Source organism: Marmota marmota, unplaced genomic scaffold, assembly GCF_001458135.2.
Source record: "Marmota marmota marmota unplaced genomic scaffold, marMar, whole genome shotgun sequence".
NCBI classification, from domain to species: domain Eukaryota; kingdom Metazoa; phylum Chordata; class Mammalia; order Rodentia; family Sciuridae; genus Marmota; species Marmota marmota.
In genome coordinates this window covers 37,157,394-37,178,463 of record NW_025999842.1, presented here as the reverse complement: position 1 = coordinate 37,178,463, position 21,070 = coordinate 37,157,394, and the positions used below count along the sequence as shown (strand labels likewise).

Sequence of the window (21,070 nt, the reverse complement as noted above, 5' to 3'; positions counted from 1 at the left end):
TAAAAAAAAAAAAAAAAAAAAAAGCTCTGGTTATGACAATGTCAGTTTCGAAACATCATATATACTTCAAAAGAATGTGTAGACTCTAATTTGGAGGATTGAGTTTACCAATTTTGTTCTTTAAATCTTCTCTATCCTTATAGATATTTTGTCTGCTTTATCTGTCATTCACTATGATAGATATTTAATATCTCCCATTATGCTTGTGGATTTATCAATGTACATTTGAAGTAATGCCCAGTTTTGCTCTCTATATTTTGCGATGTCATTAAGTATATGCAAGTTTTGATTTGTTATATCATTGTCTTAGTCTGTTCAGTCTGCTATAACAAAATACCATGCAATGAAGTAGTAAATAACAGAAAAACTTTACTTGTACTTCTGGAGGCTGGAAATCCAAATCAAAGCATCGGCAGAAAACTCTTTGGGAGATTACCTCTTCTAATCTTCTTTCAAAAAATGTCACAGAATATAATTGTTTCTTAAGCTTGAAGGCTTTTAAACACTACTCTTTGAGCTGCTTATTTAGCTCATCTCCTTTTGCTGTCAAGGTATCATGACTGATTGTCAGAGTTCTTTGCTTCTAAAGAAAAAGAAGGAAGAGAAAAAGTTTTAAGCATTTTGGTTATGCTTTGAGTAAATCGTTACAATTTTAGAATTCTAGACAGAGAAACAACAACAAATATCACCAGGGGATTTGTGTCTAAAGAAGGCCCACTTTCTGGTTCACAGATGGCATCTTCTCCATGTGTCATCACACAGTAGGAGGGGCAAGGGAGCCTCTTGGGCTTATTTCATAAATGCCCTCACCCCATTCAGGATAACTCTGTCTTCAGAATCTAATCCCCTCTCAAAAGTCCCACCTCCCAAAACCATCACTTAATTTTGAGTCCAATCATCCAAATTTAACTTTTTCATCATGAAGTAATTTCATATTTAACCCATAAACTATATATTGCTTAATATTAATTTAACCAGTTTTCCTTTGAGGGGAGCATAAACTAATTTTTATTCACATCTTTTTCTCCCAGATTTATTAAACTGTAATTGACAAATTAAAATTACTTGCATGTGTATATATAAATATTTATGATGCACAATGTGATGTTTTGATATATGTATACATTTCCAAATGATTACATCAAGATAATTCACACATCACTTCTCTCACTTAAATATTTTTGGGGTGAAAGTATTTAAGATCTATTTTCTTAGCAAATTTCAAACATATATTATTATTAACTACACTCACCATGCTGTATTATAGATCCCCAGAATTTATTCATTTTGATGAAAACTTTATACCTTTTGACCAATATATCCTCTAGGTTTTCTTTAGATGTAGTTTGTGTTATTTTTCTTTTTTTTTTTAAAGAGAGAGAGAGAGAATTTTCATATTTATTTTTTAGTTTTTGGCAGACACAACATCTTTGTTTGTATGTGGTGCTGAGGATCGAACCCCGGGCCGCACGCATGCCAGGAGAGCATGCCAGGCAAGCGCGCTACCACTTGAGCCACATCCCCAGCCCTGTGTTATTTTTCTAATCCTTTGATTTTCAATCTTTGTGCTTTTATGTTTAGCTATGTCTCTCATAGAAAGCATGTGGCAGTATTTTATTTCATTTGAAAAAATTTCTCTTTAACTCAAGTTATTGTGGTTACTGTTGTATGTGGATTTATCTCTAGAACTGTAGCATATACTTTCTATCTATATTCCTTTCTATTTCTTTTTTATCTTTTTTCCTCAGCTCTCTTGCCTTCATTTATATTGACTAAGGCTTTTCTGTTTTGTTTTTCCCATTATGTTTTCATTATTTATTTATTTGCAAGTTATACTATATCTAGCCTTTTAATGGCAACTAAAGCTAGTTTCACATACATACTTTAAAACTACATTTAATCAATATTTTATTTCCATCCTAAATAATATAAAAAACCTTAGGGGCTGGGGATGTGGCTCAAGCGGTAGCGAGCTCGCCTGGCATGCGTGCGGCACTGGATTCGATCCTCAGCACCACATACAAATAAAGATGTTGTGTCCACCGAAAACTAAAAATAAATACTAAAAAATTATCTCTCTGTCTCTCTCTCTTTAAAAAAAATCTTAGAAAATGTTTAACTATTCACACCTCCCCCCTGTACAAGCCATTGTTGTCTAATATTTCAGTTTTACCTTGCTTTTCTCCCACAAGTAAAATATTATTATTTTATACAATATACATTTACATTTATCCACAGATTTAGCAATAGTCTTGCTAAATCTTGCCATTCCTTCTTGCATCTCAGACCTTCTGATTGGGACAATTTTACCTTCTCCTATGTTATATAGAAACTTCAGAGTTTTCTTTCACAGGAATCATGTAATGGAGACTTTCTCCATTTTTATTTGCTTAAAGCCTGTTGTTTTTGCCAGTCATCCAGAGCATTACCAACCTGGGGCCACTTTAAATTATATTCAGCACCTGAAGGTTTTCTGACCACATGGGCAGCACAGATTCAGAATGCTTGCCCATATGAACCCAGCATTGCACCATGAAGTCTCAACAAAATTGAACTTTGTCCTTTCACTTGGTGTCATGGTCAAGACAGACAAGATTTCTCATTGCCTACTCTGTGCTGGGCTTTTTCTTATCACTCTGAGACCAAGGAGTAGCCTTTTGGGGTCTCATTGGATGTGCATGCCTCTGTTGGATTTGTATTTAGGGCAGGCCCTGGGCTTTGCTTCCTGGCACCATATTCCATGCATGAAGCTAAAGGGGTCCTGGGTCTCTGAGGTTTAACAGGAACCTTTAGAGCAGACAAGTTTGAACCTGCTTACTTCCAGAATTCTTCTTTCATCTCAGTGTGGAAAGTCTGCAACCTTACTTTCCTGTTAGAGGACCAGTACATTAAAAAAATAAAAGTTTAAAAACAACTTGCCCAATATTTCAGCGTTTCAAATAGGAAAACCATTCCAGATGACTAATCTACCATACTTCCAAAAGTGGAAATATAAATTGTCTGATATTTTTAATCAGTTAAGATCATTCATAATAAACTAGTAAACCAATCTAGAAAAAATAAAACTCATTTGGAAAAGCCTGCGTAGGGACTGAGCTGCGGAATGCAGTTGGCAACAACCAATTAGTAGAGCTTATTTACGTGCCAATTTTTCTTTGCCAATTTTTATCTTCTGAATATGTGCTTCCTCCTGAGAATTTAATAATTCTCAAACCTCTGATGAAATTATCATTAATTGGTTAGACATAATATCCGCAAATGGGTGTAAACAAGTAAAATCAAACAAGAATTACTATGACTCAGTTCTTCAACTCATTGAGAAGTCCCAGACCAGTAATGTTTATGACCAAATCCTGTCTTTATGGCCTCATTGGCTCTTTGTCCTCTGATATTTTCAAGTCTAAGTGTTGATTAAAATGAAAGCAGCATTCTGTGAACATCTGGGTCCCAGTTCAACCCATTCTCTAAGCTCGTCAGCACCAAGGGAAATGTGACCAGTAATTGAATCTAATGTTCCTGAAAGAACAACTTAAAGCCAGAGTAATAAATAGATGTCATCCCAAGTGCCACCATCCAACGCAGTAGCAACTACTTGGATCATTATGTTGTAGAGGATTAGAGGACTCTCCCCACTCAAAAGAGAAATGAGTTGTGACCTATTAGAGATGTCTCTCACAGGTTAGTGAGACAAGGCAGAAGTGTGGAGTGGCTAGCGGTATAAGATAACAAGAGATTGAGTAAATAAGAGAAATTTGCAAATAAATGAAAAGCGGTATTTACAATATTAATTAACTTTTTCTTCAAAAATATAGACCTGATGTGCGGGAATTACTGAGACCCGGATCCGCGCAGCTGTTGTAGCACCAGAAGACAATTGTAGTGATCTCATGGGGTTGGAGCTGCATCAGAACCTGAAACAATAGCTCTTGTCCTTTAGCCAAGCCAGCCCAGTAGGAGTGACAGAGTTTGCTGCCAACTAACATTGCAAATTGTACTGTTTTTGCAACCACAAGCTGATAGGACCAAAATTCTTAGCAGAAGGGATAAGGCAAAGGACAAGAACTGATTCTGCAGTTATTAGAGGCTGGCTAACAATGTAAAATTATTCTTTATTATGAGAGCAATAATATTTATTTTGATACTCAGTGTCATTAAATCCTATAGAGAATTTGGCATTTGTTATTTCAAAGGAGAAATAAATAAATAATGTTTTTATGGGGGGAACAAAATTTTTAATTTTTATTCTCAAAATGAGACATGAGCCAGACTTGGGAGGCCTGTGACTTGGGAGGCTATGGGATGATATGGCAAGCTCAAGGCCAAGCTGGACATCTTAGTGAGACTCCATCTTGATATTTAAAAAATAAATAAATAAACTAAAAGGGCCAGGGTAGCTCAATGATAGATCCTCGCTGGGTTCAATCCCCAGTACCACAAGAAGAAAAAAGAAAAAGAAAAAGCATGATTATGCTGCAAAAGACATAGAGTCAAGAGTTAGCTGGAAATGAAAGTTTATTCATTTGCATGCTTTACTTGGAAGATTTGACTATAGGTTATTTTTCTCCCTCATAAGTCCTCCTTGCCAAATGTTAGTTTGAAGATAAAGAGTCTTTATCTTCTACACCTAAAACTGTCGTTGCCCCTTGTCTCATCTTCCAATTCTCTACTGTTCTCTTATAATTTATTATTCTTATTATTATTATTTACAGCAGATGGGATTGAACCCAGGAGTGCTTACCCACTGCGTCACATCCCCAGACCCCACCCCCTTTTTATTTTGAGACAGGGTCTCACCAAGGGCCTCACTAAAATGCTATAGCTGGCTTGGAACTTGCCATCCTCCTGCCTCAGACCACCAAGTCACTAGGATTGCAGGCATGCACCACCATACCTGGCTCCCGTATTAAAATGTATCTGTAGCACAAAGCACAACAGAGGATAGTCTTTTATAATAAGGTAGATTATGTTATAAGATGCCTAATGGGCCTCCATACAAGTAAACAAACTTCTGAAGAAAGAATATGAAGACTTCTGATTGCAACCAGTCTACCCAGGTTCCTCAGGCAAAAGCTAAGAGAGAGGAATCTTGTTTCCACACTTATCAGGATCTGTTGGGCTTACTGAGCCTTGAAACATTTTTTTAAATTGTTGTTTTATTTAATGACTGTAAAACAATAATTTAGAAAAAAAGTTTCAAGTCTGACTAGCTCAGAATCTTTATATCTTTAGATGGGGCAAGTTCTGGAGGCAATCCCTTCCACCTTTGATTTAGGAAATACACTGACATCAAAAAATAAAATTCTGGGCATGAGATTGTGGCAAATACCCAATTCAAGTGGACCTTGGGAGAGCAGAGCATTGTTCTGAATTTTTATATGATATTAAAACTAGGGTTTCAGAGACCTGTTACAAAAACCTGCTCATATTGTTAGGATTCTGGTAATGTGATATTTGTTTAAACAAATAAATGTATAAATTTCCACAGTGCAGCAGTATTTATAAGGGGAGGCAGTTTGGTGTTTCCTAAATTAGATTGCTAGTTTTTTTCTTTCATATAATTTAGATTATCAAACAGACTTTCCTGTAAATCAATAAGGTTGCCTTCCTTTTATTTAAAACTGCTTTTTACAGGGATAGAATTATTAAATTCTCCCCTATGACAATCCATGTAGCTTTTTTTCTTCCTATAATTCTAGTTCTTGACTTTGGGCCAGTTTGCCAGATGTATTTGATACTATGGAAACATCTGTGTCTGATGGCAATGGATTGAGGGCATTTATCTCTGTTCCCTGCAGAAGATCCCCAGGAATCTATCAGTCTTTCATGAAATGCTTATTTCAGAAATAGTACACTGTTTTCTGATGTAGGGAGTCCCTAAAATTTTATTTCTAGAATGGGAAGTCCTCCTTTAATGATAGTCTTCTGATTTTCTTCTGGCTCTAAATAAAGCACATGAATTCTATTTAACAGTTGAAGTGGTTTAATTGAAAAAAATGATGATTCATATTCCAAATATTGACAATCTCTAAGTATTCCATCTCTTTTCTTTAATGTTTAAATCCTTGTAAGCCTCTGTTTTTACATACTGCTGTATATGCTTAAAAACATTCAGTGTATTTCTGCCTTTGTTGGGATATAAGTTTATATAGTTCAGTGGATCTTGCCAAAGGCAAGAGTTATCATCAATGCTTACAATGGAAATTCCTCAGCCTCAACCCGAAATATTCTGATGTTGTGAATCTGGATCAAGATCAGGGGCTGGACATCTATATACTGACTTTTTTTTCTTAGCACTGGAGATCAAATTCAGGACCTCGCATGTGATAGGCAAGCGTTCTACCACCTAGTACATCCCCAGCCTTACATAACATATTTTTAAAACTCTCCCTCAGTTCAGTTTTTCTACAAACATAAAATTGCCCTTAAAAATCTATTTTTAATGAAAATAAGTTAAAAATAAAAAAATAAATACTCCTTCAGTGCTTTTGGCAATCAGCCTGGTTTGAGAATCCCCAGGAATTTGTCTATTACTGACAACATTAAGGTTGAATCTTGTTGGCTACAATGCCTAATCCTTATGGTGCCCTCTAGTGGACTAAAATAAAATGCACTTTCTGAAAGTTATACAATTATGGGTATGAATAACCATAATTGTGAAAAACAATTATGAGATGCATTCTGAAAACAGAAAAGTGCATCCTAGCAAAATCGCATAGTATTTTTTTTTTGTACTGGGTATGGGCCCTCTAATACTGGGAAAGCAGCACCATATCTGCTTCACAATTGGTTTTGCTGATGGGAAGGAGCCTGGGTTGGCAATGTGAGCCACAGGCAGATTTTCCTCTGAAGATTGCATTCAGGTATCTCTTCCCAGGCCCAGAGCTCCACTAGGATTTTGTCTGTGATTTCTGAGGACAGAGCAAAATCAAGTTTTAGAACACAATACATTTTATGTTATATTCATGTCATTCATTCTACTCAATGCATCTTCCACTAAAAGAGGGGGAAATTAAAGGGAAATTGAATCTCATTGAATACACCCTTGTATTCAAGTTAGATAAGCTTGCCATGTGAACTCATTGGGTGAATTCCAGAGACATCAAGTTATGAAGCCAAATTTACAGGCATGACTGTCTCCATTAACCTTGCATTACTCCTGGGCCTGGAGGAGTGCAAAAGTTCTTCTGTATGGGGTGGATTTTATCCAAATGTGTGCTGCATTCAGGGGTCAGTGCAGACTCTTCTATTCCTGCAATAACTTGAGCCAGAGTAGGGAGAAACTAGTATGAACACAGTGCTTCTGATTAGCTTCCAGAGGTTCAGGGAGGTCAGCTGCAGAATCAGTCTTTGATGTTTCCAGTACAGCTCCCTCATTGAGCAGATAAGAAAACAAGACCCTAAAATCCAGATCTTTTCTTGTGTACATATTCCCAGTGGGAATGTTCTATCCCAATGGAATAAGTAAATTCTAGCAAGTTATAGAAGATTTTCTATCTTGTTGTACAACCTCAAAGAGCTTGTGAAAGGAGAAGGCATACCTTGAATAGCTGTGGGCATTGCATAAAGGGAAAACTATAAATTAAAGGACATTCAGTCCTGTACCTCCTGTAACTGTATACTACTGTGCAGATGATTTGACTCTCCATGTCTCCTTCAAATCTGCCTTCTTTTCTCCATTCCCATTGACATCTTGGGCCTGGCCTTTAGGAATGGTCTCACTGACTCTAATGCAGCCACCTTCTGTACTATTTTTTTCAAACTACAGCCAGGATGATTATTTTTCAGTCCTGGGGTTTAAGCCCAGGACCCCATGCATGCTAACAAGTGCTCTACCACTGAGCTACATCCTCAGTCCCCATAGGGTGCTATTTTCAACGGGCCAATCTCTTTAAGTCACTCAAATTTAAAACTTTTCAATATTTTCCCATTGTGCTTAGAATAAAAAAATCTAAACTCATTAGCATAATTTGTAAGGCTGGCTATGAAACATGTACCAATTCGGGTCAAAATGGCTAATTATAGCTCCTCAAATGTGCCTCAGTCATTTAAGTTTCCACCTCTTCATAAATGTATTTCCTCTGCCTGAAACAGTGTCTTCCTTCTCACACCCACTTCATCCCTTTCCCAGCCTCTTTACCTACTCAAGCATCACTTCCTCAAGGAGGTCCTTGTACTCAGCTCCCGCCACACTTTATGGTCCCCACTCAGTAATCTTCATCCTCTTACACTCACTTGCCTCTGCTTCCAAAGCTGGAAGGGAAGCAAAGAGCCTATTTTCTTTATCCACTCCAGAAATCCTAGTGCCTGGCACAGAGTTTGGCCCAAAGTAGGTGGTCAATGAATGTGTGTTGAATGAGTGAAAGGAGCAGTGATGCCCTGAGGAGCAATTCTACACTGCACATTATCCTTTCTTTCCCACCTCCCAACTCTGTTATAACATCTTGAGAAGGAAGGAGCAAAGCTTGGTTTACAAAAACTGCAAGATGACTTATAGTAACTGTTTTCCTCTAATTCTTCCTCCTGGCTCAGAATTCCTGATCTATTGGACCCCTGCAGCTCCAGACTCAGAGAAGTAAACTAATCTGGCCAAGATCACATGGTTACTTAGTGACAGAAGCAGATTTTCTATACCTTGGGCTAAGTCCCTTTCTATGAGGTTAAATACCAATGACAAATACACAGAATATGCCCTCTCATAGCTTGCATGTGTTCTGATATCTTTTTCTAAAGAGCAGACAACTTGTATCCCCTGCCAGATCCTAGGCCCACGGATCCCTCTCAATGCCCATCTCCACCAGTGTGCATACACCTTTTCCCAGTTTTTCAAACACTGAACAAGGTGCTGCTGTAAAGGGATTTTGCAGGAGTAATTTAGGTTTCAATATTAAAGTCTCCCTTAAGAGAGGGAGATTATGCTCATTGGGCCTTACAAAGTCAGATGAGCTCTTAAAGGGACTGAGATTTCCCTGGAAAGATAGATTCAAAGCATGAGACAAACTGGATGCAAGGGACACTCTCCATTGCTGACTTGTCACACAGCAGGAAACAGTGGGCAGCCTCTAGGCACTGAGAACAACCCTACCAGTAAGAAAGTGGCAATGGCAGTCCTACAACCAAAAGGAATGAGATCCTGCCCACTACCTGAATAAGCCTGGATGGCTCCAAGCTTCAGACAAGAATCACAGCCCAAACAGCATGATTTCTGTCTTGTGAGACCAAGAAGAGAGAGCCTCACCACATCATGCCCAGATTTCTGACCTACAGAACTGTGAGTTAATAAAGGGCTGTTACGGGCCTGGGGATGTGACTCAAGTAGTAGCGCGCTCGCCTGGCATACGTGAAGCACTGTGTTCGATCCTCAGCACCAAATAAAAATAAAATAAAGATATTGTGTCCACCTAAAGCTAAAAAAATAAATATCTAAAAAAATTAAAAATAAAATAAATGGCTCTTACTTTAGCCATTAAATTTGTGATAATTTATTATGGAGCAATAGAAAATAAATATACACTCTACACTGAAAGTACAACAGATCATATTTAGGAAAATTCTGTAAGTCTGTGGCTGGAGTGCTACTAAGAAAAGTCTCCCAATTGCTGTTTTGCTAATTGATCCTAAAAAATTTCCTTGGTGTGCACAAAGACTCTGACAAATTCTTCTCACAGAGATCTGACCCACTGACCCACAGTGGAATTAGATCCACTTTTTTGTGAATGCAAAAGCAATCTGACTGATGTGGGCACAAATTCGTGGATATATGGTTTATATGCTAGAAAATGCATGATCTCCAACCCTGTTCAGCAAATTGGTGTGCCCATCTAGGTTTGTAACCAGCTCTTCAATGAGGGTAAGAAAACAATCTTTAAAAAGTTTATAATATTTTATGTTCCTGGGCTTGCAGCAAGTGTTAATCATTGCCTGCATTGATTGACAGATTAATAAATCCAGCTCAAATCACAGACCAGACTTGTATGCACACTTTTCTGAAAGCTTAAGAAAACTATTCGTAGATGCAACTGACTGTATAAGAGTTAAAATGCCTGACAATTAATCCACAACATTGTTGATAAAGATTAACTTATGCTGAGCACCATGGCATACTCCTATAATCCCAGCAGCTCAGGAGGCTGAGACAGGGGGATCGCAAGTTCAAAGCCAGCCTCAGCAATTTAGTGAGGCCCTAAGCAACTCAGTGAAACCCTGTCTCTAAAAAATATATATATAAGAAAGGACTGGGGATGTGACTCAGTAGTTAAGTGCCCCCGAGTTCAATCCTCAGTACTCCTGCAAAATAGAAAAACTTAAAAATAATACATTTCAAAGCACTTTCAAACATTCATAAGATTAGCTTAATCACACTAAATATTTTATGTTTGTAACTAAATGGGAGTCCTATCAAAGGGGCTGTGTATCCCTGGGATTTTTTATGTAAAATTAAGTATGCACATGTGCATTTTTCTCAAGGCAAAGTTTTTATCACTTTGGGAAGATACATAGTCCAAAGCAAGCTAAAGCCAACTGTACATTGTAGTTTCTGAGGTTGTATCTGCTTGGAATATACAAATTAATAATTGTTACCAAAAATACTTTAAAGATATAAAATAAAATAAACCATTAGAGACATGGTTTATTTGATCTTCTAATTGGGCTATTAGTTTGTTCATGACTTAATATCTTTTCAAGTACTATTAGATTTGCCAGATGGGGAAAAAAAAAAAAAGACCTCTACTACCAGGGCATGACTTACTTTTTATATCCATTTCATTTAGATAAAGCCCTTGTAAGCAATGATTTCAGCATGACTCATTTTAATAGCATATAAAACCATCATCATTTTAATAGTGTACGAGAAGGATTTTACACCCCCAGGTAACATTTTATAAATAAATGTAGACTTCTTTAATTATAATTGCAATTACTGGCATAAAGTGCAAGCCAATGGGCTAGTTATGATGGTTATTGCCTTGATTTAAAAATTTAAGAGATGCCATCATAAGTTTCAAAATAACCTAATTCTAAAACTTACATTAAGTGTTTCCAGTCAATAAAATTTGTTGAACTTGTAAGATGAACTTTGATATTATGAAGCTCTTTGCATAGTTAAGATATATAAGGTCTTCTATGCAATTGCTAAGAACTGGAGTAAGAGCAACCCTGCTGGAGTTTGAGTTGTGATTCAAATTCAGAAAATTAAACCAAATGAAAAGCAAGATAAAAATTCTTTGAATTAAACAATTCTTGGACTATCATCTTTAATGCCCTGAATGCTAATTAGCTAAAATTATGACTATCCAAGGACGTTTTAAATTTAAAATATAAAGTGATAATTTTTAATGTTAATGTTATTAACTAGTCATATGTGGCTGCATAAATACCATTTGACAGTAAGTGTGTATGTGGCATGTGCAAAGTGGTATTTGAGGTTGCTTTAGTGTCCCCCAAGGTCCACATGGTAAAGGCTTGTTCTCCAGCATGGCACTATTCGGAAGTGGTAGAACCTTGAGAGGTGGAGCTCATTAGGTCTTAGTTCATTGGGTCTTTGAAGTGGATTATGAAATTCAAATCTCTTTCTCTTTCTCTTTTCAAAAAAATGCTTGGCCACGAGGTGAGCAATTTGCTCCACCATACGTTCCTGCCCTGATGTACCACCACAGGCACAAAGTAACAGGGTGAATTACTCAGGGACTAAAACTGCTACAACCATAAGTCAAAATAACAACATTTTTTTCTTTTTATAAATTGACTTTCTCAGTATTTGTTATAGTAACTTATGTTACTAACACAGGGGTAGATTCTATAAACATTGATGTCTGAAGATTTATCTAAGCCTGTATATAAAACTGTAATGTAATCCCACAATCTGAATGTGAGTAATGTAGATGGGATTTAAAATAGAAGGCTGGGGTGCTGCTTAGTGTTGGCCTAGCATACATGAGGCCCCGGAATCCATTCCTAGAACTGCAAAAGGTAAAAATTTTCAAAAACAGATGTTTTGAGATATATTTCTCTAAGAAAAAGTATAAGACAGATTACATTTATTTCCTAATGTAGCTACCTCTCCAAAGATTCTATGACCCAAACATCGATACACGCTCTAAATAGTGTGTGAATAGCAATCAATGTGTCAACATAAACAGCAGAGGTTTTTAAAAGAGGCATGCTCTTACTAGGCCAGCAATACCTGAATTTCCCTAGAAGGCCTATCTATGCAAGACATGTTTTAGAGGCATTTTCCGTTTCCCTGGCCACCAAAGCTGAAAGTTCTGGGTATGAGAGGGCTGCCCCTTTGGTGCTTACATAAAGATTGCAATTTTGCCCAGAAAGAGAAGCAGTGCTCCCTAATTAACTCCTAGAGAAGAGTTGCACTAAAAAGTGACAGTCTACTTAGAAAGTATAATAAGTAGAGCTGATTTCCTGTTAAGTACTGCATCGCTTTGCTCAGCAAAGCAGAGTCTGGTAATTCATCCTCAAGTTCAGATCTTTATGCCTTTTTGAGAAATCACTTTGCCTTGTTCTCAGTCCACTTAGCTTTCTAATCTATTTAGCAAGAAGCCAGGTGCAAAGAAACAGCTGATGGGTTAATTTACACTTAAATACCGAATAATCACTCAACTGATAACAAATATCTTAGAGGTCTGCACTAGAATGTTGATGCTACTAAAATATTTATAAATAAGTATATATGCCACTCCAGATTTTCTGACATTGCTGAGTTTGAATTTCGGGATCATGCAATTTCAAGACTATTAAAAATTAATGAAATGACACTCAAACTGAAACATGCATACTGCTTATATATCTTTAACTTTTCCATTTCACCACCCAAATAGCAATAAGATGCCACTTCATACTCACAAGCATGGCTTTAAAAAAATAAATGCTGATGACAATTGTTGGTGAAGATAATAGAGAACTTTGAACCCTCATGCATTATTGGTGAGATAGTAAAATACTGCTATCAGTTGGGAAGTTCTTCAAAATGCTAAATACGGTTACCATATGACACAGCAATTCTACTCACAGGCATATACTAAAGAGGATGGAAAACATGAGTCCACACACTTTAATGCTCAATGTTGATAGCAACATACTAGCCAAAAGGTGGAAACAATGAAATGTCATCAACCAGTGAAGGGATAATTAAATAGAATGGAATATTACTTGTCCATAAAAAGAAATGAAGGACTGAGACATGCTAAAACATAGATGAATCTTGAAAATATGCTAAGTAAAAAACATGAGATACAAAAGACTACACATTATATGATATCATTTTTATCAAATGTCCAAAGTAGGCAAACCTGTAGAGAGTAGGTTAATGGTTGCCAGGGGCTGAAGGAGCAAGGGGATCATGAATGACAGCTAATGGGTACAGAATATATTTTGTAGTGATAAAATGTTCTAAAACCAGTTACTGGTAATGCTTGCACAATTCCCTGATGTACTAAAAAAAATACTGAATTGTACTATTGAAAAGGTTAGATTTTAGGGTTGTGAATTATATCCCAATAAAGATATTGTTTTAAAAACAGCAAAAATTTATAACATGTTAGAGAAATTTCTATGGCCTCTTTTTCCTTACCTTTTATAGCTGTGGTTAAGTTGAGTTTACATACTTAAAATTTCAAGATTGTGCTGGCTTATTATAAACTTACCAGAAATGCAATTTTAGGGATATGATGATATTCTCTTGAGATCATTTTCCCCAATGATAAAGTAACTATTATTGAGTGCTTAATATGAACAGAGCATTATTCTACCTTTTGTATGTATTATCTAATTTAATACTGACAACAATTTTATGAGGTAGATCATTTAATTCTCACACTTTGCACAGAGAAAACCCAAGGTTAAAATAATCTTACTAACTAGTGAGCAGTGTAGCCAGTTGTGTTGTTTTACATTTGTTTCCAGTTTTTCAGAACATAAAATTATAAGAATTATCCTTGATTGCTGAAGACCATATTTCCTCTGCCTCTGTGAAGGTTCTGGCTTCATTAATAACCATAAGCCAGAACCATCCATGCTTAAAAATACCACATAAAATATTCAGGGAGCAAAGCCTCCATTTTAGGATCTGAGTCATCTTTGATGACACCTAATCTCATCTTGACACTCTGTGACCCAGAATGTTGACTGTCAGGCCTCCTGATGCCTGCTTCTCCTTTCACTGAGTCCCTGACAGTGCTTCTTCCAGGAGACTCCAATCCTGCCATTTTATCCCAACCCCTTGCTGCCTAAACCTGCACTATGAGACAGAATCCACAAGGCTGGCTGAACTTGCAGTTTCTAGAATCCTTAGTTAATTAAATTGATCATAAAAAAAAGAGGATTTGAGTCCTCATTTCTAACCATGTGAAGAAAATCAACCTCTCTGTGTTTGTGTAGTTATAGGTAAAAAGATAATAATCCTACTGTATACTTCACAGGATGGTTTTAAGGATCAGCTAAAATGAAATCAAGTGCTTCCTGGTTTGTGAACATGTGTAAGGATGAGGTGTTACCTTTGAGTCACAGTCAAGTTCCAAAGCACTTGCATTTGGCAGCAAAAACAGAATTTATACAGCCTTTCAAGGTGACCCTTGTGGAGGAAGCCACCTGGGTGAGGGTGTCTTTATAATCATTGTGCTCAAATACATTGTGCTACAGAATGGACTGTTTCCAACTTTCTGTGCAAAGAACTAGCAGGAAAGATTTTCAGAGGTACCTCTAATTAAACAATCCTTCAAAGATCTCATTATTTCTTCTTCCCATTCCCCTCTTTTTTCTTTCTCTGTTAGGGGTACCACCATGTTCATTGTTTACCAAAATCAGAAATCTGGTGATCCTATTCAGTTCCTAGTGGGCCAAGTTAGAAATTCCAAGAGTTAATTTCTCATTTTCCTTTGCCTTCATACACAAATTAATGCACAAACTTGGGCTCCCACATCTATATGCCCTCACATCCCCTGGCCTTGGTTAAGGTCTTCCTGGTTTACCTTGACAATTCCAATAATTTCCCACATGTTCAAACTTGATGGCTTTACTGGTCACACCCCCTCCAATTCGCCAGCAATATTGAAGACACAAATGACTTCCTTTTTTTTTTTTTTTTTTTAATACCAGGGATTGAACTCAAGGGTGCTTAATCACTGAACCACACATTACCAGCCCTTTTCTTAAGTTTTTTATTTTAAGATAGGTTCTCACTAAGTTGCTTAGGGCCTTGCTAAGTTGCTACGGATGGCTTTGAACTTGTGATCCTCCTGTCTCAGTCTCCCTAGTTGCTGGGACTACAGGCATGCACCACAGTGTCTGGCTCCAAATAACGTTTCTAATATGCAAATGTAACCTCATTTTTGAGGCTTTTTCATTTTCCAAGGGATAAAGTCTTAATGCTTAATGTTAAAATGGTTTACAGGCCCCTTCATATTTCTGCACAAACAACCACCACACCCAGGTTCCACTTCTGGCCTTTGCTTCATCTCCAAATGCCTCTTACTCTTTACAAAAGGACTAAAGATTGTTCTCAGAATATACCTACACTTTCACATGTATGTGATTTTCCAAGTACTATCTTTAAACCTGAAAACTCTTTCTTGCCATCCTCAATCCCTTCTCTGCCTTTTGAGATCTTACCTTCTCTCTTCTGTCAATGTCACCTTCATGATGTCTTCCACAGACAGTTGGGCACTTGCTTCTCTGGGATTTCACAGCATTGTAAACAATGATCACCTTGTAATATTGTTACTGACTTACCTAATTTTCTAATCCCATACTGAGGTTTGTAATAGTCTGACTCTTTGTTTGATGTCTGACTACTGAAAACTTACAAGCCCCAAAGTAACCCTTTTCCTTTCTGTCCCAACATCTTTTTTAAAAAAAAGAAAAGTCAAGTCCATGATGTGATGGTTTGTCCCCTTTGTAGCTGATGGGAGATTCAAATCTCTCTATGTGACTCTCCAAACAGGTGAACACTCACTCACCCTGGCCCCCACCTAATCACCATAATACCCTAAGACAGTTCCCTTTCTCTGCTCTTGAGCCATTTTTGAGCCAGCTTTGGAAATCTGACCTGCCCCACCCTGAAAGCCTCATTACATAAGTAACAATACTTCTCATACTCTGGGTGTATGTATGGTATCATCACTCTTAACATCAGAATCAGATCTCTCCCACTTCCACAGAGTGATTAGAACAGAATTATTAGAAATATGAACTGTATCTTTTTTTTTTTCCTTTCTTCAGTACCTGCAATAAAACACCTAATGCATAAATGGTTATTGAATGGACTATATCTGAATACAGAGTATAACAATTCAATTATAGTAGCTGTGGAGTTAATAGTCATTTTATGAACAGTTTAAATATGGCCAGTGGGAAAATGAACACCATCCAAAATATTTTGGAAAAATTAAAAATGTATAAATAATTTGAAACATTGAGTAAACATATATCAAAAAGTGGGAAAAAATGGCAAAGGATTTGAATAGATATTTCTCCAAAGAATATATACAAATAACAAAAAAGCACATGTAAAATGATCAAATCTTTTATCATTAGGATGCAAATCAAAATTATAATGAGATATCACTGCAGAGGCACTATGATTGTTATAACCATAAAGGCAAACAAAAACAAGTATTGGGAAGACGTGGGAAAAGTGGATCCCTCACATACTGCTGGTGGGAATTTAAAATGGCACAGCAACTTTGGAAAACAGCTTGGCAGTTCCTCAAAAACTTAAACATACAGTTCCCATAGGACTTAGCAATTCCACTCTAAGAGAAATGAGAGTTAATGCCCATGCAAAAATGTGTGTATGTTTACAACAACATTATTCATAATAGCCCAAAGGTGGAAACCCAAATGTCCATCAACTGATGACTGGAGAAACAAAAAGTAGTACATCCATCCAAGGGAATATTATTCAACCACAAAAATAAATGAGGTACTGATTCAGGCTACAACATGAATGAGTCTTTATAATATTATAGTAGGTGAAAGAAGAAGCTGACTCAGAAATCATGTTGTATGATCTGTATATGAAAAGTCCAGAATAGGCCAATCCAGAGATAGAAAGCAGATGAGTGGTTCTCAGGGGCTGGAGAGAATGAGAAATGACTGCTAACAAGACCAGAATTTCTTTGGTGGGAAGAATGTTCTGGAATTGGATGCTTATATAATTTTGTTCTAAAATCTACTGCATAATGCACTTTCAAAAAGTGAATTTCGTGGTATGTGAATTATATTTAATTTTTTTAAATCTACCTAAAGATGTTTGTAAAACATGTAATAGGGACTGTTCTAAAAGACACATTGAGCAAAAGTAGCTTTCACCTTCTGACAGTTTATGATCTAACATCAAAGAGACAAATGTGAAATATGGTGAAACACATATGTGCAAATATTTTTTAAATTTAAAGATGATTTTTAAAAATGAAAGTTATTGTCAGTATACACCATAAAAGAACTTAAAGATCACTTAATAAACCCTCTTTCATCAACTAAATTAGTTAAACCACTTTAAATTTAAATATTCCCAGACCCATTATCTCAGACAGTTTGGGCTGTCACAACAAAAATACATAGAGTGGGTAGTTTAAGAAAGAGATATTTCTCACAATTCTGGAGATAAAGTCCAAGATGAAGGTGCCAACATGTCTGGGTCCTGGTGAAGGCCATCTTCCTGACCAACAGATAATGGCCTTCTCACTGTGTCCTCAGTTGGTGGAGAGAGTGAGCTTTGGTGTTGATTCTTCCTCTTTTTATAAGGGCATAAGCCCCCCTTCACAGCCATATCCTCATGACCTCCTCTCAACCTAATTATATCCCCTGAAGTCCCCCTCTCCAAATACCATCACATTGGAGGTCAAGATTTCAACATTCAAATGTGGGGGAAGGGAACACAGTTCATCAGCCTTTGAAAACACACGAAGCTCAGTTCTAAGCCTGGGCAGTAGGAGATGATGAACCACATTCACATGAGGGAAGCTCTAGAAAGCAACTGCTAAATGGTGAGCTCATTAAGGGTAAAGACCATGTATTTTCCTCTTTCTATTTCCAGCACCTACTAGATCTTCTGATACCAACTTCATATTGGAAAGAAAAAATGAACCACTTTCAAAGAAATAGCAGTTTCCTGAGCATCAGATAATTGAAAGTTCTCAAAATGTAGCATTGATCATCAGAATCAGAACTCTGGAAAAGTCTCTAGGCACTTTCTCAGATCCCATGGTTTAGAAACGAAGATTGTTCTTTTCTTGTTATAGTTTAGATATGAGGTGTCCCCCAAAAGCTCCTGTGTTAATGCATAAATGTTCAGAGGTGAAGTGATTGGATTGTAAGAGCTATAACCTAATCATTCCATCCTAGTTTGAATGACTAATTGGGTAGTAACTATAGGCAGGTGAGGCATGGCTGAAGGAGTTGGGTCACTATGGACATGCCCTAGAAGGGTTCATTTTCCCTGTGGCCCCTTCCCCTCTCTCTCTATGGCAACAAACCTGACTATATTTTGCCTATACCCTAAGATTTTGTGTGTTTGAATTTAAAGGTGATGGACTAATTTATCTGGCAGAGGAAATTTCAAGGCAGCACAGCATTAAGACAATGACATGGATATTGCTGGCAGCTTTTTAGCTAGGTTTAATGTAGAGAATCAGGAGCAGAAATCAGAGCTAAAGTATTTTTTTAAACTTTCAGTTTGGCCATAAAAGTGTGTACAAAATGTGGGCCAAGAAGATGTGTTAGTTAAAGAGATTACAGTCACTAAAGAGATGTTACACACTTTGCACTGGAGGAAATAAGAAAGATGACTCAAGGTTATCTCAGGAATTTGCAAAATCGTACCATTACAGGGTCAAGGGTGTAAAAGTGAAAGCTCTTTTAACAGACCATAAATTCCCTGCTTGCACAGGGAAGCCCAGAGTTTTCCCACCAGGATTTATTTCACCATGCTCAACTACCCAAGCATTCAGAACCAACTGCAGCCTTGGTCCAAGGTGGCCTGACCACTGCTTGAACTGGTAACAGAACTTGGCATACTCCCTATGGTGCTGGCTCTATAGGAATACAGTATGCCAGAGTTAGGGGGTCATGGAAGCTTCCACCTAGAATTCAAAGGAAGATCTGAGAGGCCAGGAAAAGTGTAGTAGGGTCAAAAATTCCTGCAGGCTTCCCCTGAGAGGGCAATTCATGAAGTGAATTGATGTGATAGTGATGTTATGGGCCTGGCTAAACAGACTCCATTTTGCTCTGAGACTCCCCTATCATGTAAGAACTACTTCTCCCACGGGAACACTCCACCTTTGTACCCATCAACAGTTGCTTAGCATACCATGCTTGGCAACACAAAATGGCAATTCTTATACAATGTAAAATTGTTCTCTTTGGGGTTCCCATTTTTCTTGGACAATGAACCCTGTCAGAGATTGTCTAGACATTAGTAGCTATTCTTCAACTTGTACTCAGTTAGTGTCATTTTGACCCACTTTTCCTTCTCTTTATGGCTTTAGATCTCATGATGTTTGTTTATGGTTTTGAGTCATAGCAACAGCCACTTATGATTAATGTGGTTTTGGACTTAAATGTGTACTCTAACCCCAGGAGGGGGTCAAAGGGAGTAGACTTGCAGCCTGCTTCTCAGCCGTCAGCTGGTGGATCCAGATTGCTGGCTGGTGAAAAAAGTTTCCATCTCCGGCTTTAAGATCAACTCGGTGATTTATTGCAATCTCACCATAACAGTGAAGCCAAAGCTGGAATGGAGACCCGAGGAATTAAGAGATGCCAGTAATGTGAACTGTCTGACAAGCAAATCTGCCAGCTGCAGAGGGAGCCAGGCTAAATGAGAAGCCATGAATGCAACTAGCAAGACTAAAAGGGGCAGGACTATCCAAGACTTTTGGAGATTATAACTTGCCACTGTGTGTCCTGGATGCCATACACAGTTACAGAACCTGTTTGCCCTGCTGGGTTTCATTCTTATTTTGGTCCCATCTTTCTGTGTCTCTACTTCTCCCTGTTATAATAGGAATGTTTACTCTGTGCTATTGCATGTTGGATATATGTAACTTGCTTTTAATTTTTACAGGGACTCAAAGCCAAGAGTTTTCCTGTAGTCCAACATGAGACTTTGGACTTGGACTTTCTGGCAAAGTTAAAATGGTTAAGACCATGGGGACTCTGGAAATGAACTAAATGCATTGTGCATCATGAGATGGATGTGGACTTTGGGGATCAGGAGTGAATGTTATGGTTGGGATATGGTATCCTGCAAAAGCTCCTGTGTTAATTCACAAATGTTCAGAGGTGAAATTATTGGATTGTGACAACTATCACCTAATCAGTCCATTCTCATTTGGATGAACAAACTTTAGTTTGAGTAGATGGTAGCTATGCAAGTGGGCATGAATGGAAGACGTGGGTCACTGAGGGGATGCTCTAGAAGGGCTTATTTTCCCTGTGGCCTCTTCTCTGCTTCCTCTCTGCTTCCTGCCTGCCATAAATGGAGCAGCACTCCTCCTTCCACCATGATGTTCTGTCTCACCTTGGCATGAGCTCAGATCAATGAAGTAGACCCACCATGGACTGAACCTCTCAAGCTGTGAACCAAAATAAACTTTTCCTCTCTAAGTTGTTCTCATTGGGTATTTTGGTCACAACAACAAAAAGTTGATTAAAATATGTCTTTTTCAGGAACTTCTTTCCCAGCTCTTTTGTTCAATATAATTAATATATGGACCTTGTAAACACAGGTACATGAATAATGGTTTCTATCGTGACTCTCCGAATAAATTCAAGAGATACATATACATAAATACAGATGCAGGCAGAAATTCTTAGCCAACCCTATTCAGTATCATGTTGAAAATAAACAAATTGCCATGGGAATTTTACTGCATAAGAAGCTTCTGTTGATCCAAGTACAGACATGATTCTTTAGCAAATGAATACAAAACAAAACAAAGAGCAATGTTCATCACCCTGGTCTTCTATATAGAGGGCCTTATGCAATAGGGATCTGGGGCCGTTTTTAATTAAAAAAAAAAAAAAAACATAACAGTATAAAAAGACGGTGAAAAAAGAGTCT

The 21,070-nt window shown here is 37.4% G+C and overlaps 1 long non-coding RNA gene across 2 annotated transcripts in view; it reads right to left on the bottom strand.

Annotated features, from left to right (window-relative positions):
• LOC125613895 overlaps positions 1–17,715 on the bottom strand; it is a 62,421-nt gene extending 44,706 nt beyond the window's left edge. The window contains exons 1-3 of one of the 2 annotated variants that reach the window (XR_007344476.1): positions 17,604–17,709; positions 1,253–1,359; positions 374–583 (exon numbers count right to left, since the gene is read on the bottom strand). This is a non-coding gene — a long non-coding RNA (uncharacterized LOC125613895). Of the gene's footprint in view, positions 1–373; positions 584–1,252; positions 1,360–17,603 lie in introns of both variants that reach the window. The other variant, XR_007344478.1, reaches the window with a different exon arrangement.
• Between the last annotated feature and the right edge of the window lie 3,355 nt (positions 17,716–21,070).